We start from the raw sequence: 15,222 nt of genomic DNA, 5'->3' as shown, positions 1-15,222 counted from the left end.
GTACTATGGTGGAGAAGACTCTTGAGAGTCCCTTGGACTGCAAGGAGATCCAACCAGTCCATTCTGAAGATCAGCCCTGGGATTTCTTTGGAAGGAATGATGCTAAAGCTGAAACTCCAGTACTTTGGCCGCCTCATGCGAAGAGTTGACTCATTAGAAAAGACTCTGATGCTGGGAGAGATTGGGGGCAGGAGGAGAAGGGGACGACAGAGGATGAGATGGCTGGATGGCATCACTGACTCGATGGAAGTGAGTCTGAGTGAACTCCGGGAGTTGGTGATGGACAGGGAGGCCTGGCGTGCTGCGGTTCATGGGGTCGCAAAGAGTTGGACATGACTGAGCGACTGAACTGAACTGAACAGCAGATACTGGATAAAATCACAGAGAAGATCATTTCTGCCCTCGAGGAACTCAAGTTCCCAAAAATGAAGATATTTTTTCAACAGTATGACCCCCCACTGAGACGTCTTTGCCGGAAGCGGAAATTAACGTACATGTGCCACATCTAAAGTGTCACTTTCCTGACCAATCAGAGCACTGACCACAACTCCATAGCATCACCACATGTGGCCAATTATTCTATAATGCCATTTGGGGTATGAATTCTATGCAACTGGTCTAGCCAAATGTAACTAGATATCTTCAGGAACAGAGGACAGTGTCTCATGTAAAGGATATCCTTTCACTTATTCACTGTGGTTCACCTCAAACCAAATCAAGCAAGTGACCAAGCTTTTCATATACAGGTGAAATCAGACGATTTTGTTAAGAATATCTGGCCCTTTCCTTAAGGATTTCCTTATTCTAACTCTGCTCTTCTAAGGAAGAGAGGTTTAGGGGGATAGGGAGAGGAAGATGTCGGCGTTGAGCCTAGTCTTGATTATAGCCAAAAATCGGAGTCATTTCAGGTTAGATTTTTTTTAAATAACCAAAACATGGGTTATTTGAGGGGGCTGGGGAGAATCTCTACCACGGAGCAGATGGTTTCTAGCCTTACAATTCTATGCGTTCATTTTAAATGCACAATTATATGTCCAGCCCGTATCTTATCCCATTGTCTCTTATTTCAATCTTCCATAGAGCTCTAAGATTTCTTAAAGTGCAGTGAACTAGCTGTCAAATGCAGAAAGGCCAAGTAATTCTGACTTCGAAACAGAATAAAAGTTTCTCTATTGAATGGAAGATATTCACCAGTATGTGTTTCCCCTCATACCTGAGTCTACTCATCATACAAATAATAATCCTATGAAATTGCGACTTTCCCCCAATACCTGAGACAATTCCATTATGACCTTATAACTAAAACACAAAAATGCTATTTTCTCACTGAACATAAACAGCAGTTATAGAAGTTAAATTTCACCAAAACAGCCTTAACATGTAAAATATAAGGTGGACTCTTTTGTTGTATGTCCAAGAAATCAACCCCCCAAAATACAGTACAACCCCTTGAAAATAAGATAAAACTTTATTCTAAAACTAATAAATTAGCAAATGCATCACTGTCAGGAGGTTTATTGTTGAAACTCCATCTAGTAGATTCATCTACCACATAGTGAAAACATGTGAAGACACTCTTCTCATCTAACCTATAGTGAATAGGCTGCCAGGGAAGACACATATTTAGTATCCTAGTCAACTGAAATAGTGCAGTCTGAAACAGACCTTTTTTCCTCCTGAATAAAGGAGAAAGATTTCACTGGCAAGATATTATTTGCTAGGAAATTCAATATGATTGCCATGCAATTTCACCCAAATTAGAAGATTCCATCGTGCTTTTTAACAGTAACATGCACAAATATTCTGAAATTGAACTATTTCCACATAACATTTTGTTTGCATCCATTCCTTATTCGCTATAGAGCTGACGTTGCTAGGTTACACATGGGTGCTAAGCTACTGGCAATCATGTTTATGAGAACTGCAAAAAGAAAATTGTTAATAAGTCCTATGATTTATATATAAATAGAGAAACTATAAAATGTATAAATTTAAGTCCACAGTGAAAAACAGCATGTTCTAAAATATACATATTTGATTTATGACTTAGCCTTTCAAACAAATGAGTTAGAATTACATAAAAAAATGAATGATTATATTTCTCCAAGTTTTATATCATATCATTCATCACAAAAGGCTTTTTTTCCAAATGAATGAGATGTGAACAAATGTTTTTAATTGTAAAATATCAGAAAGGCTAGATCTACCATTTTATGATCCTGACTAACAAACCAAAACCATCACCCAATAAGATGATGGGTCACTTTGAGTTGACCTGACCATTTTTATTATCATTGTTGTATGTTAGTCAAGAAATCTTCTCTGACATCAACAGCTGACCAGAAGTAATTCTCAATTGAAATTTGCAATGCATCTCCCCACAAAAGAGTGGAAAATCAAGCATGATTATACTTGGTATCATATTAAAGTATGAAACCAGCAAGCTCTCAATAATATTTCTTATTGAAGCAAAACATGCTGTAGACAACCCTACTCCAGGTCAAGTTAAAAAGCAAGTGACTAAATCTACAATTACTTTCAAGTATATACTTTATCTTGTGTGCTTATCTACATACATAATATTCAAAATGGAAAATATAGATGAAAAGAAGTACATGCTTAATTTTTTTTAATCACCAAGGGAGTAACTTCTCTTAAGTTCACTTTTGCTTTACATTATTTCAATTAAGCTGTTGAAACCACAGCATTCTGAGAGTCTGATCATTTTTGGTATGATAGGGAAAAGGTCTGTATAAAATAGTCCTAAACAGTAAGAAGCTAATGTTCTCTGGATAAGAATAATTTGGTCAACATGGTGATGCAAAACTAGCCAAATAAATGCTGAACTGTACACTCAGCATCAAGGGTAGGAAAGCTCTCTGGCCAAAATTTACAGTGCTTTGTCAACACTGATACTTGTCACCAACGAATTAAGATCAGGTTCAAATAGTGAAGATCAGGAATAAACACTGACGTGAACTCATCATATAAGCATAGGAGTTTCTGGTATAAGTAAACTCATTTTCCTCTTATAGAATAAGACCTGCTTGTAGTACAAATAAAGCAAGATAGGTGGCTCAGCACGTCATCATTCTGCAATAGTGAATGGGAAACTGGGATACAATTAAGTGACATAGGAAACAACCTTCATTCATAACTTTTTTGCTTTCTACTAAATTATAATCTCTTATTTGATTAAGAAAAACCAAATCTACAAAGCAAAACTTGAAGGTATGCCCTGTGCTACCAAGACTATTCTATAGACATCCGTCCTCATATATTGGTATTTGAAATATATTCCTATTTTCAATATTAAAAACATATTGCTTCTCCTGGTTGATTGAAAATCAATTTGATCTATAATTGTTTGTGCCTCGATGCCTTTTTCAGTGTTTTCAAATGCACATACTGGATAATCGAGGAAAATTTTATTCGTGGGTGTGCATTTGGGGGAAATGATAGTGAACTTGTACGGTTGATGTGTATAAAGTCACCAGCATAATTTTTGTTCAGCAAGTCATATTAAACTTTATGATTACTGACTTGTCTGAGCTCTTGAAATTTCTCCTAACGAAATTAGGATCTGTCCTTGGAATGAGCAAGACTGAAAATGCAAGTGAGATTTAAGTAGTCAGAATTGTGAGGAAAGACAAACTACAGAAGATTCAGAATCATATACTGCTTGACTATTCCCCAAATCCCAAAACAAAAAGGGAGGATGTAAAACGTGGCAGTCAGTTTTTATTTTATTTTGCTCAAGGGATTGGCATGTGTATTCGAGAGCATAGAAAAAGTGTTGAGACAAAGGTTTCTCTGAGGGAAAACTTGACTCCTTTCACAGTCTGGGATTCAGCCTATCTCATTACCACCAGAACAACCAACTACAGAACTTCAACTGGTTCAACACAATTTAAGCTTGAATTACATTCTCCCTGTATTACTAATATATTCAAATACCTTGCTGTCTTGGAGACAAAACCAATTTCCTCACTTAGTGATTATCTAAATGGAGGTACAACCAGAAGAAGTCTGTTTTTTTGCAGAGCAAGAAGATATATCAGGCAATAAAAGGCAAAACCTTTACTGTTAAGTCAATAGATTTTGCCATTACTAGATTGTGATATAAAGAAGGAGGAGCAGGCACTCAATGTTTCAGTAAACTCTTTAAGAAAGAATGTCTTTGTTGCTAATATATAGTGTAATCATATAGTGAAAATCTATATTAGTTGATTCAGCTATGCATATCCATATAGCAAGGTGGTACCTTGGTGAAATATGGCTTTAAGTAGTAATAACAACAGAAAGGACACATGAATGGTTCTTATGCCTAATGGAAAATGTAAGAGAGCACTTCTAGAATATATACCCTTATTTCATCTCTGAGGCCAGTAATGAAATCTAGAGAAATAAATCTTGATCCAGCTGTTGAGACTAATACATTTTATTATTGTTGTTTGAAGTCACATTCCAATTTTTGCAACCCCATAGACCGTAGCATGCCAGCCTCCTCTGTCCTCCACCACCTCCAGGACTTTGCTCAAATTCATGTCCATTGAGTTGGTGATGCTATCTAACCATCTCATCCTCTGTGCCCCCTCTCCTTTTGCCTTCAATTTTTCTTAGCTTCAGACTTTTTTCCAATGAGATGGCTCTTCGCAACATGTGGCCAAGGTATTGGAACTTCAGCTTCAGCATCAGTCCTTCCAATGCATATTCAGGGTTGATTGCCCGTAGAACTCACTGGTTGGATCTCTTGAGGTCCAAAGGACACTCAAGAGTCTTCACCACCACAATTCCAAAGCATCAATTCTTTGATGCTAATCCTTTTTAATAGTCGAGCTCTCACATTTAGACATGTTGTAGTTCAGTCACTCAGTCGTGTTAGACTCTTTGTGACTTTGTGGACTGCAGCACCCCAGGCTTCCCTTTCCTTCACTATTTCCCAGAGTTTCCTCAACCTCATGTCCATTGAGTCGGTGATGCTATCTAACCATCACCAAATGGAAAAACCATAGCTTTGATTATACAGACCTTTGTTGGGAAAGTGATATCTTTGACTTTTAATATGCTGTCTAGATTTGCCATAGCTTTCTTTGCACAGAGTAAGTGTCCTTTAATTTAATGGCTGTAGTCACCATCTGCAGTGATTTTGGAGCCCAAGAAAAACAAATCTGTCACTGCTTCCACTATCTCCCCTTCTATATGCCTTGAAGTGATGGAACCAGATGCCAGAATCTTAGTTTTTTAATTGCTAAGCTTTAAGCCAGTTTTTTTTTTTTTTTTTTTTACTCTCTTTCCTCTTTTAACCCTCATCAAAAGGCTCTTTAGTTCCTCTTCACTTTCTGCCATTAGAGTGCTACCATCAGCATACCTGAGGTTGGTGATATTTCTCTCAGCAGTCTTGATTCCATCTTATGCTTCATCCAGCCTGGCAATTCGCATGATGTGCTCTGCATGTAAGTTAAATAAGCAGGGTGACAATACACAACCCTGTATATACTTGTACGTACTCCTTTCCCAACTTGGAACCAGTCTGTTGTTTCATGTCTGGTTCTAACGGTCCCTTCTTGACCCACATATAGGTTTCTCAAGAGACAGGTAAGGTGGTCTTGTATATCCATCTCTTTGAGAATTTTTCAAAGTTTGTTGTGATCCACACAGTAAAAAAGGCTTTAGTGTAGTCAATGAGGCAAAAGTAAATGGTTTTCTGGAATTCACTTGCTTTCTCTGTGATCCAACAAATGTTGGCAATTTGATCTCTGGTTCCCCTGTCTTTCTAAATCCATATTTTGTATCTGAAAGTTCTAGATTCATGTACTGCTGAAACCTAGCCAAAGGATTTTGAGCATAACCTTTCTAGCAATGTGATCTGAGCACAATTTTAGGATAGTTTGAACATTTTTGCCATTGCCTTTCTTTGGGATTGAAATAAAAACTGACCTTTCCAGTCCTGTGGCGACTGCTGAGTGTTCCAAATTTTCTGACATACAGAGTGCAACACTTTTACAGCATCAACTTTTAGGATTTTAAATAGCTCAGCTATAATCTGTCACCTCCATTAGCTTTGTTCATAGTAATGCTTCCTAAGGCCCACTTGACTTCACGCTCCAGGATATCTGGCTCTAGGTGAGTGACCATACCAACGTGATTATCCAGGTTGTTAAGACTGTTTTTGTACAGTTTTTCTGTGTATTCTTGCCACTTCATTTTAACCTCTTCTGCTTCTGTTGTCCTTACTGTTTCTGTCCTTTATTGTGCCCATCCTTGCATGAAATGTTCCCTTGATACTTCAATTTTCCTAAAGATTTTCAGTCTTTCCCTTTCTATTGCTTTCCTCTATTTATTTGCATTGCTCATTTAAGAAGGCCTTCTTATCTCTCCTTGCTATTCTCTGGAACTCTGCATTCCGTTGAGTTTAATCTTTTTCTTTTCACCTTGCTTGCTTTTTCCTTCTCTTCTCCCCTCGGCTACTTGTAAAGCCTTCTCAGGCAACCACTTCGCCTTCTTGCGTTTGTTTTTCTTTGGCACGGTGTTGGTCACTGCCTCCTGTACAGTGTTAAACCTCCATCCACAGTTTGTCAGGCATTCTGTCTACTAGATCTAATGCCTTGAATCTATTTGTCACCTCCATTGTATAATCACAAGCGATTTATTTTAGGTCGTACCTGAATGGTCTAGTGGTTTTCCCCATTTTCTTCAATTTAAGCCTGAGTTTTGCAATAAGGAGCCAATGATCTCCAGGTCTTGTTTTTGCTGACTGCATAGAGCTTCTCCATCTTTGGTTATAAGGAACATAATCAATCTGATTTCTGTATTGATCATCTACTGATGTTCATGTGTAGAGTCTTTTCTGTTGTTGCAAAAGGGTGTTTCCTATGACCAGCATGTTCACTTGACAAAACTGTTAGCCTTCACCCTGCTTCATTTTGTACCCCAAGGCCAAACTTGCCTGTTATGCCAGGTACCTCTTGACCTCCTACTTTTGCCTGCCTATCCCCTGTGATAATACGGATGTCTTTTTTTGGTGTTAGTTCTAGTAGGTGCTGTAGGTCTTCACAGACGTGGTCAACTTTGGCTTCATCTGTATCCATGGGTAAGCACAGATTTGGATGTTGAATTGTTTGCCTTAGAAATGAACCAAGACAATGCTGTCCTTTTTGAGACTGCACCCAAGTACTGTATTTCAGGCTCTAGTTAACTACGAGGGGCTACTCCATTTCTTCTAAGGGATTCTTGTCCTCAGTAATAGATACAATGCTCAGCTGAATTAAATTCGCCCATTCCCATCCACTTCAGTTCACTGAGCCCTAAGATGTCTGTGTGCAATCTTGACATCTGGTTGACCATCTCCACTATACCTAGATTGGTGGAACTAACATTCCAGGTTCTTACACACTATAGTTCTTTACGTCAGCAGACTTTATTTCCACCACCACACACATCCACGGCTGAGTGTCATCTCCGCTTCGGCCCAGCCACTTCATCTTACTGGTGCTACCAGTAAGCACCCTCTGCTCTTCCCCAGTAGTGTATCGGACACCTTCCAAGCCGGAGAGTTCATCTTCTAGCATCATATCTTTTTGCCTTTTCATACTGTCCACGGGCATCACCAATTCAATGGACAGGCACTTGGGCAAACTCTGAGACATAGTGAGGGACATGGAGGCCTGGCATGCTGCAGTCCAGGGGCTGCAAGGATTCAGACACGACTTGGGGACTGAACAACAACAGCAGCTGTCCGTGGGGTTCTCCAGGCAAGAATACTAGAGTGGGTTACCCTTTCCTTTTCCAGAGAATCACATTTTGTCTAACTCTTCAGTATGACCTATTTGTCTTGTGTGACCCTGCATGGCATGGCTCATAGCTTCATTGATTTATGCAAACCCCTGCCGTGACAAAGTAATGATCCATGAAGGTGTTTATCAATGCCCTTGTATAAAATTAAGATATTGCTACTCAGTTACTAGAGTGAGTCACAAAGGCAATAGCCATATTAAAACTTCCTCACTGACAAGCCTCAACATGCAGGAAGAACACATTAAAGTGATGCACAGATAACCTAACCTTCTTCTCTGAAAAAAATTAAATGATTAAACCATTAAATTTATTAGGGCATGAAAGGATGTATTTTAGATATTACAGACATTAGTGGAGAGGAAGCAAAGGGAGGTAGATTAAGAGTTTTATTTAAACCTGAAAACTCACTTTGCCAGTCCATATTCCTAGTTGTGACAGTTATTTCAGGTATAGTTTTCATTTCGGCTAATGTTTGGTATGGTCAAATGCAAGTTTCACATACCCAGTGATTAAATGATCTCAGTTACAGTATTTAGTATGGAAGAACATGGAAAAGGATGATATGTATATTTTTATAATAACACTTCCACTTATATAATTATATATATATATATATATATATATATTTAATTATACTGGGACATACAGTTTAAAAGTTACTGGCTTCATGTTAAATTTAATATTTTTACTAATAAAATATTTAAACTATTCTGATATAATTAATGCTGCTGCTGCTAAGTTGCTTCAGTCGTGTCCAACTCTCTGCGACCCCATAGACAGAAGCCCACCAGGCTCCCCCCTCCCTGGGATTCTCCACGCAAGAACACCGGAATGGGTTGCCATTTCCTTCTCCTATGCATGAAAGTGAAAAGTGAAAGTGAAGTCGCTCAGTCGTGTCCAACTCTTAGTGACCCCATGGACTGCAGCCCAGCAGGCTCCTCCGTCCATGGGATTTTCCAAGCAAGAGTACTGGAGTGGGGTGCCATCACCTTCTCCAGATATAATTAACAGAGTTTCTTAATAAAATGCAACTGAAAGAATGCACTTTTAATAGGTAAGTTCTTAATATTGTCAAGTTAGTTTCCATTTTCCAATATGAGACTTCTAACAGTTAAATTCTGTTATTAACCAAAGTAAGCAATAAAATCTGATCATCCCTTATCTTTTTCGATCATCAGCAAAATTATTTAAATTTGAGGACATTTTCCACTGATATTTCATATATTTACTGAGTATAAAGAATGGTAGAATATAGAACCAGGATTTTCTATTCTGAAAAGTGGATATAGAAAAGTGGATATAAATATGAATTATAGCTACCTATTAGCCCAAAAGTGCTTCCCTGGTGGCTCAGTGGTAAAGAATCTGCCTGCAATGCAGGAGACTGACTCAAGAGATACAGATTTGACCTCAGGGATGGGAAGGTCCCCTGGAGGAGGGCATGGCAATCCACTCCAGTATTCTTGCCTGGAGAATCCCACAAACTGAGGAGCCTGGCAGGCTACAGTCCATAGGATCACAAAGAGTCAGATATGACTGAAGCAACTGAACACATAAACCAAAAAGTTTTGTGAGAATAATAACTCAGAATAGGTCAAACTGAAAATTCTTAGGGTAAGCTAATGAGGCAGAAATTAGCTGCCTTGGTAAAAAAAACCTCTTGGAGGGCTGGGTCAGATCAGATCAGATCAGATCAGTCGCTCAGTCGTGTCCGACTCTTTGCAACCCCATGAATCGCAGCACGCTAGGCCTCCTTGTCCATCACCAACTCCTGGAGTTCACTCAGACTCACGTCCATCGAGTCAGTGATGCCATCCAGCCATCTCATCCTCTGTCGTCCCCTTCTCCTCTTGCCCACAATCCCTCCCAGCATCAGAGTCTTTTCCAATGAGTCAACTCTTTGCATGAGGTGGCCAAAGTACTGGAGTTTCAGCTTCAGCATCATTCCTTCCAAAGAAATCCCAGGGCTGATCTCCTTCACAATGGACTGGTTGGATCTCCTTGCAGTCCAAGGGACTCTCAAGAGTCTTCTCCAACACCACAGTTCAAAAGCATCAATTCTTCGGCACTCAGCCTTCTTCACAGTCCAACTCTCACAACCATACATGACCACAGGAAAACCCATAGCCTTGACTAGACAAACCTTTGTTGGCAAAGTAATGTCTCTGCTTTTGAATATGCTATCTAGGTTGGTCATAACTTTCCTTCCAAGGAGTAAGCGTCTTTTAATTTCATGGCTGCAGTCACCATCTGCAGTGATTTTGGAGCCCAGAAAAATAAAGTCTGACACTGTTTCCACCGTTTCCCCATCTATTTCCCATGAAGTGATGGGACTGGATGCCATGATCTTCGTTTTCTGAATGTTGAGCTTTAAGCCAACTTTTTCACTCTCCACTTTCACTTTCATCAAGAGGCTTTTTAGTTCCTCTTCACTTTCTGCCACAAGGGTGATGTCATCTGCATATCTGAGGTTATTGATATTTCTCCTAGCAATCTTGATTCCAGCTTGTGTTTCTGGCTCACCTCAGGCCAGAAAACTACCAGAGAAGGAATGCAGTCCCACCCATCAGCAGATAATTGGATTGAAGCTTGACCTCCCTGGTAGCTCAGTCAGTAAAGAATCTGCTTGCAGTGCAGGAGACCCAGGTTTGATCCCTGGGTGGGGAAGATCCCCTGGAGAAGGAAATGGCAAACCACTCCAGAATCCTTGCCTGGAAAATCCCATAGACAAAGGAGCCTGGTGAGCTGCAGTCCATGGGGTAGCAAAGAGTCAGGCACAACTGAGTGACTAACACTTCACTTACTGACAAGGTCCTGCCCACCAGAGCAAGATCCAGTTTTTCCCACTTTCCCCCTCCAATCCAGAAGCCTAAATAAGATAGAGATAAATATTAAAAGCAAAAAGGGAGAAAATGACAAATAACATACAAGGGAATTCCCATCAGGCTATTAGCTGATTTCTCAACAGAAACTCTACAAGACCGAAGGAAATAGAATGGCATATTTAAAGTGATGAAAGGGAAGAACCTACAACCAAGAATAAATACTCCACCCAGCAAGACTCTCTTCAGATTTGATGGAGAAATCAAAAGCTTTCCAGACGAGCAAAAGTTAAGAGAACTCAACACCACCAAATCAACTTTACAACAAATGCTAAAGGCAATTCTCTAGGTAGGAAACAAGAGAAGGAAAAGAAAAAGAAAACAAACAGAATAATTAAGGAAATAGTAATACTTATTGATAATAACCTTAAATGTAAATAGATGCATGTGCACCAACCAAAAGACAAAGTGACTGAGCAGATGAAAGCGTGTGTGTGCACTTCCACTTACCACATCACTCTGCTCCACCCCCAAATTGTAGGGAATTACTTTACACGGTTAGGTTAATCACGTTCCCATTGTTTTGCAATTGTAATCTTGTCATTTTTTGTCTGGCTATTGACTGTAAAAACTGATAAACATCTTTTACTTTTGTGATTCTGTAACTATTACTCACTTAATACCTTTGTATAATGATTGGTCAACAGAAAAATAATAGAATTCTGTATTATCAAAACTACCATTTAATACAAAACCTGTAATCACTTTTTAAAATCCGGATGCATATCAGAATTATCTTGGAATTTTTTTTTAAACTACAAATGGCCAGGTATTGCTTTTTATTTATTTATTTTTTTGCCAGAGCTCCAGATATGTTTCTAATGAGCAGCCATGTTTAAAATGTTTAAAAACAACTGGACTATAAGAGGATCTTTTACTTTTATCTAATTTGCTTCACTTTTTCTACTTCATATTCAGTGCTCCCGTTTCATTTAGCTTGTATTTTCTAGTTTCTTCATTTCTTGTTTTTTATGTTCTTTTTCAAGCCTTTATATAGAGTAGTAAAAAGCTTTTGTATACACATATATAAATATTATATATAATATATATTTTAGAAAACATTAATATTGTTTAGAATATATATTTTAGAATATATATTTAGATATATTTAGAATATATAAAATATATATATATAAAAATTTATATATATATATAATATATATATATTACAAAAAGAATATATATAATATATATATATATTTAGAATATATAAAATATATATATCTAATATATATTTTAGAAAACATTAATATTGGCCTAACTAAAAAATGTATAACATTTTGATTCTACTTGTTTGACTTATTAGGAATAGAATGCTAGATTTCTAATTTACAAAAATAGATAAGCAACAAGCAACAGAGATTTACTCTATAGCACAGATATAGTCAATATCTTTTAATAACTTATAAGGGAAAATAATTTCAAAAATAATATATGTGTATACATAACTGAATCACAAAAAAAAGAATTCTACTTTTTGAAATTTAGTACTGTTTACCTTTTGCCAGTTTTTTAAAGTGTCCTATGGATATCTAAGAATGTATGAGATACAAAATTTTAAGTATATTTGTATATGATATAATTCATATAAATTAATAGAATTATAAATCTATTACACTTAATTATTAACAACATCATTCAAGATGTTTCTTTTTTTTTTTTTTTTTTTTTTTTTTTTTTTTTTTTTTTTTTTTTGGGCCGAGGGGCCTGGAGGCTTTTATTTCTTGACTGGTCCACAGAGTGGTGGGCAGGTTCGCTACAGGGCCACCTCGGGGGCCACCTCGCCGGGCCCAAGATGTTTCTATTCTTACTTTTTCTGTACTTGATAAAATATTCTCAGAGGAATATTAATATGTCTTAATGTGATTATATATTTTTTTCTTTTCCCTCATATTCTGATTTTTGCTTTATGCATCTTTGTTTCTTTGTTGTTAGTGTTTAATGGTTTATGACATACATTTTCTTTGTGAATTATACCTTTTATCACTAAAAATAATCAACTTTGTTTCATTTAAAATATTAATTCACTAATTTAAAAAAAAGACAACTGCCCTTAAGGGGATTCCATTGTATGCTAGTCATTGTGCTGAAAAGTTGGAGTACCGCGATACACTGTCTCTTTATCAGTCTTTATTGTGAATTTTCTAAAAGACATTAGTAGTAGTAGTGATAGTCACTCAGTTGAGTTCAACTCTTTGCGGCCACACAGACTGTAGCCTGCCAGGCTCCTCTGTCCATGAGATTCTCCAGGCAAGAATACTGGAGTGAGTTGCCATTCCCTTCTCCAGAGGACCTTCCTGACTGAGGGCCTGAACCTAGGTTTTGTGCATTGCAGGCAGATTCTTTACCATCTGAGCTACAGAGCTGAGCCTAAGTCACACGGAAGATGTACTGAACTTGCCTTTACCGAGGCGATGGACAGATTTAGTCTCACCAACACCAAAAAATGATGAATAAATTAACCTGGATTAGGTTCTTTGAGGTAGAGGTAAAATATGTGTTGGAAATGTAGGCATGAAATACCTGAGCATTGTATAAAATGAACACATCCACACATTTATCCATGAACTTCCCTGATTACAAAATAAGAAAAACCATAAAGTTCACGTTTATTTACTGCACAGACTGACTCTGGTCCCCTCCCCTGGACAGACTTCATGCATTCATTTGTCACGTGTGTTCCATCAAGTGTGCGAAGGAAGGAGATGGGGTTCCACGGTCAAAGGGGCTTAGAGTGTTACCTTCAGGGGTTAGCTTGATGCCAGAACATTAAAATAAATAAAATAAAAATAAAAGGCAGCTATATTTAAATGGATTCACAGATTTTCGTTTTATAAGTAGAAATTGTATAATATTTTGAGATGTGAAATGACCGAGAAAATATTTTGTTATCACATAGGTGTTTCCTGCCTGTGTGTGTGTACGCTCAGCCATGTACAACTCTTTGCAACTCCATGGACTGTAGCCTGCAGGCTCCTCTTTCCATGGAATTTTCCAGGCAACCATACTGCTGTAGTTGTCATTTCCTACTCCAGCAGGTCTTCCTGACCCAGGGATTGAATCCAGGTCTCTTGTGTCTTCCTGCATTGGCAGGCCTACTCTTTGCCACCATGCCACCTGGGAAGCCCATTTCCTGCTTTACAAAGTACACAAAAGTTGTCACTCTTAAATAAAGTTTTCATTTCTTTTACAAAAAGACCAAGTATATATTGTCTTTTTTTTGTAAAGACAAGTAGTTGCAAATACAGTTGACTCCTGAACAATGTGGGAGGTAAGGGTGCTGGCTCCCACTGTTCTCAAAAATATGTGTTTAACTTTTGTTGATGTTGTTCAGTCCCCCAGTCATGTCTGACTCTGCAGCCCCACGGAATACAGCACGCCAGGCCTCCCTGTCCCTCACCATCTCACAGAGTTTGCCCAAGTTCATGTCCGCTGCGTCTGTGATGCCATCCAGCCATCTCATCCTCTGACGCCCTCTTCCCCTTCTGTCCTCAATCTTTCCCAGCTTCAGGATCTTTTCCTATGAGTCAGCTATTCATATCAGGGGACCAAAATATTGGAGCTTCATCTTCACCATCAGTCCTTCCAGTGAATATTCAGAGCTGATCTCCCTTAAGATTGACTGCTTTGATCTCCTTGCTGTCCAAGGGACTTTGGGGAGTCTTCTCCAGCACCACGGTTTGAAGGCAGCAATTCTTTGGTGTTCTGCCTTCTCTATGGTCCAGCTCTCACAACTGTATGTGACCACTGGGAAGATTATACAGACCTTTGATGGCAGAATCATGTCTCTGCTTTTCAAGAGTGTCCAGGTTTGCCATCACTTTCCTGCCAAGAAGCAACTGTCTTCTAATTTCAAGGCTACAGTCGCTGCCCACAGGGATTTTAGAGCCCAAGAAGAAGAAATCGGTCACTACTTCCAACTTCCCCCCTTCTATTTGAAATACAGTAATGGGCCCGCAAGCCGTAATCTTAGTTTTTTTTTTTATACTTAGTCTTAAGCTGGCTCTTTCACTCTCCTCCTTCACCCTCATCAAGAGGCTCTTTAGTTACTCTTTGTTACAACTTTTAACAACCCCAAAATGTAACTACTAATAGCCTATTATCATGAGGTCAGTGGCTAAGTGGTAAAGAATCTGCCTGCCAACACAGGAGACACAGGAAATATGGATTCAATCCCTGGGTCAGGAAGATCCCCTGGAGAAAGAAATGGCAACCCACTCCATTATTCTTGCCTGGGAAACCCTGTGGACAGAGGAGCCAAGTGGAATGGAGTCCATAGGGTCACAAAGAGTAGGGCAGACACAAATGAGCAACTGAGCACGTGACCAGAAGATTTACTGACTACATAAACTGTTGAATAATACATATTTTGTATGTTATGTATGTATTTTATATAGTCTTGGCATATCTTTTCTTAATTTTGGTATTTCTAGGCTATGATGTTCATCTGTAAGCTTTCTTTTTTCATATTACCATAAATTCCCCCCAAAATTTCCAAAACATACATTGAAAAAGTTTCAAAATGTATTAAAGTCCTATATGT

The 15,222-nt window shown here is 38.3% G+C and overlaps 1 protein-coding gene across 1 annotated transcript in view; it reads right to left on the bottom strand.

Moving 5' to 3' along the window:
• The window catches only part of MMP16 (matrix metallopeptidase 16), a 395,011-nt gene that overhangs the window by 199,316 nt on the left and 180,473 nt on the right, over positions 1-15,222 (bottom strand). The window lies entirely within an intron of this gene.

The sequence above is a fragment of the Bos taurus genome, chromosome 14 (assembly GCF_002263795.3).
Source record: "Bos taurus isolate L1 Dominette 01449 registration number 42190680 breed Hereford chromosome 14, ARS-UCD2.0, whole genome shotgun sequence".
NCBI classification, from domain to species: Eukaryota; Metazoa; Chordata; class Mammalia; order Artiodactyla; family Bovidae; genus Bos; species Bos taurus.
This window is presented reverse-complemented; position numbering and strand designations above follow the sequence as displayed.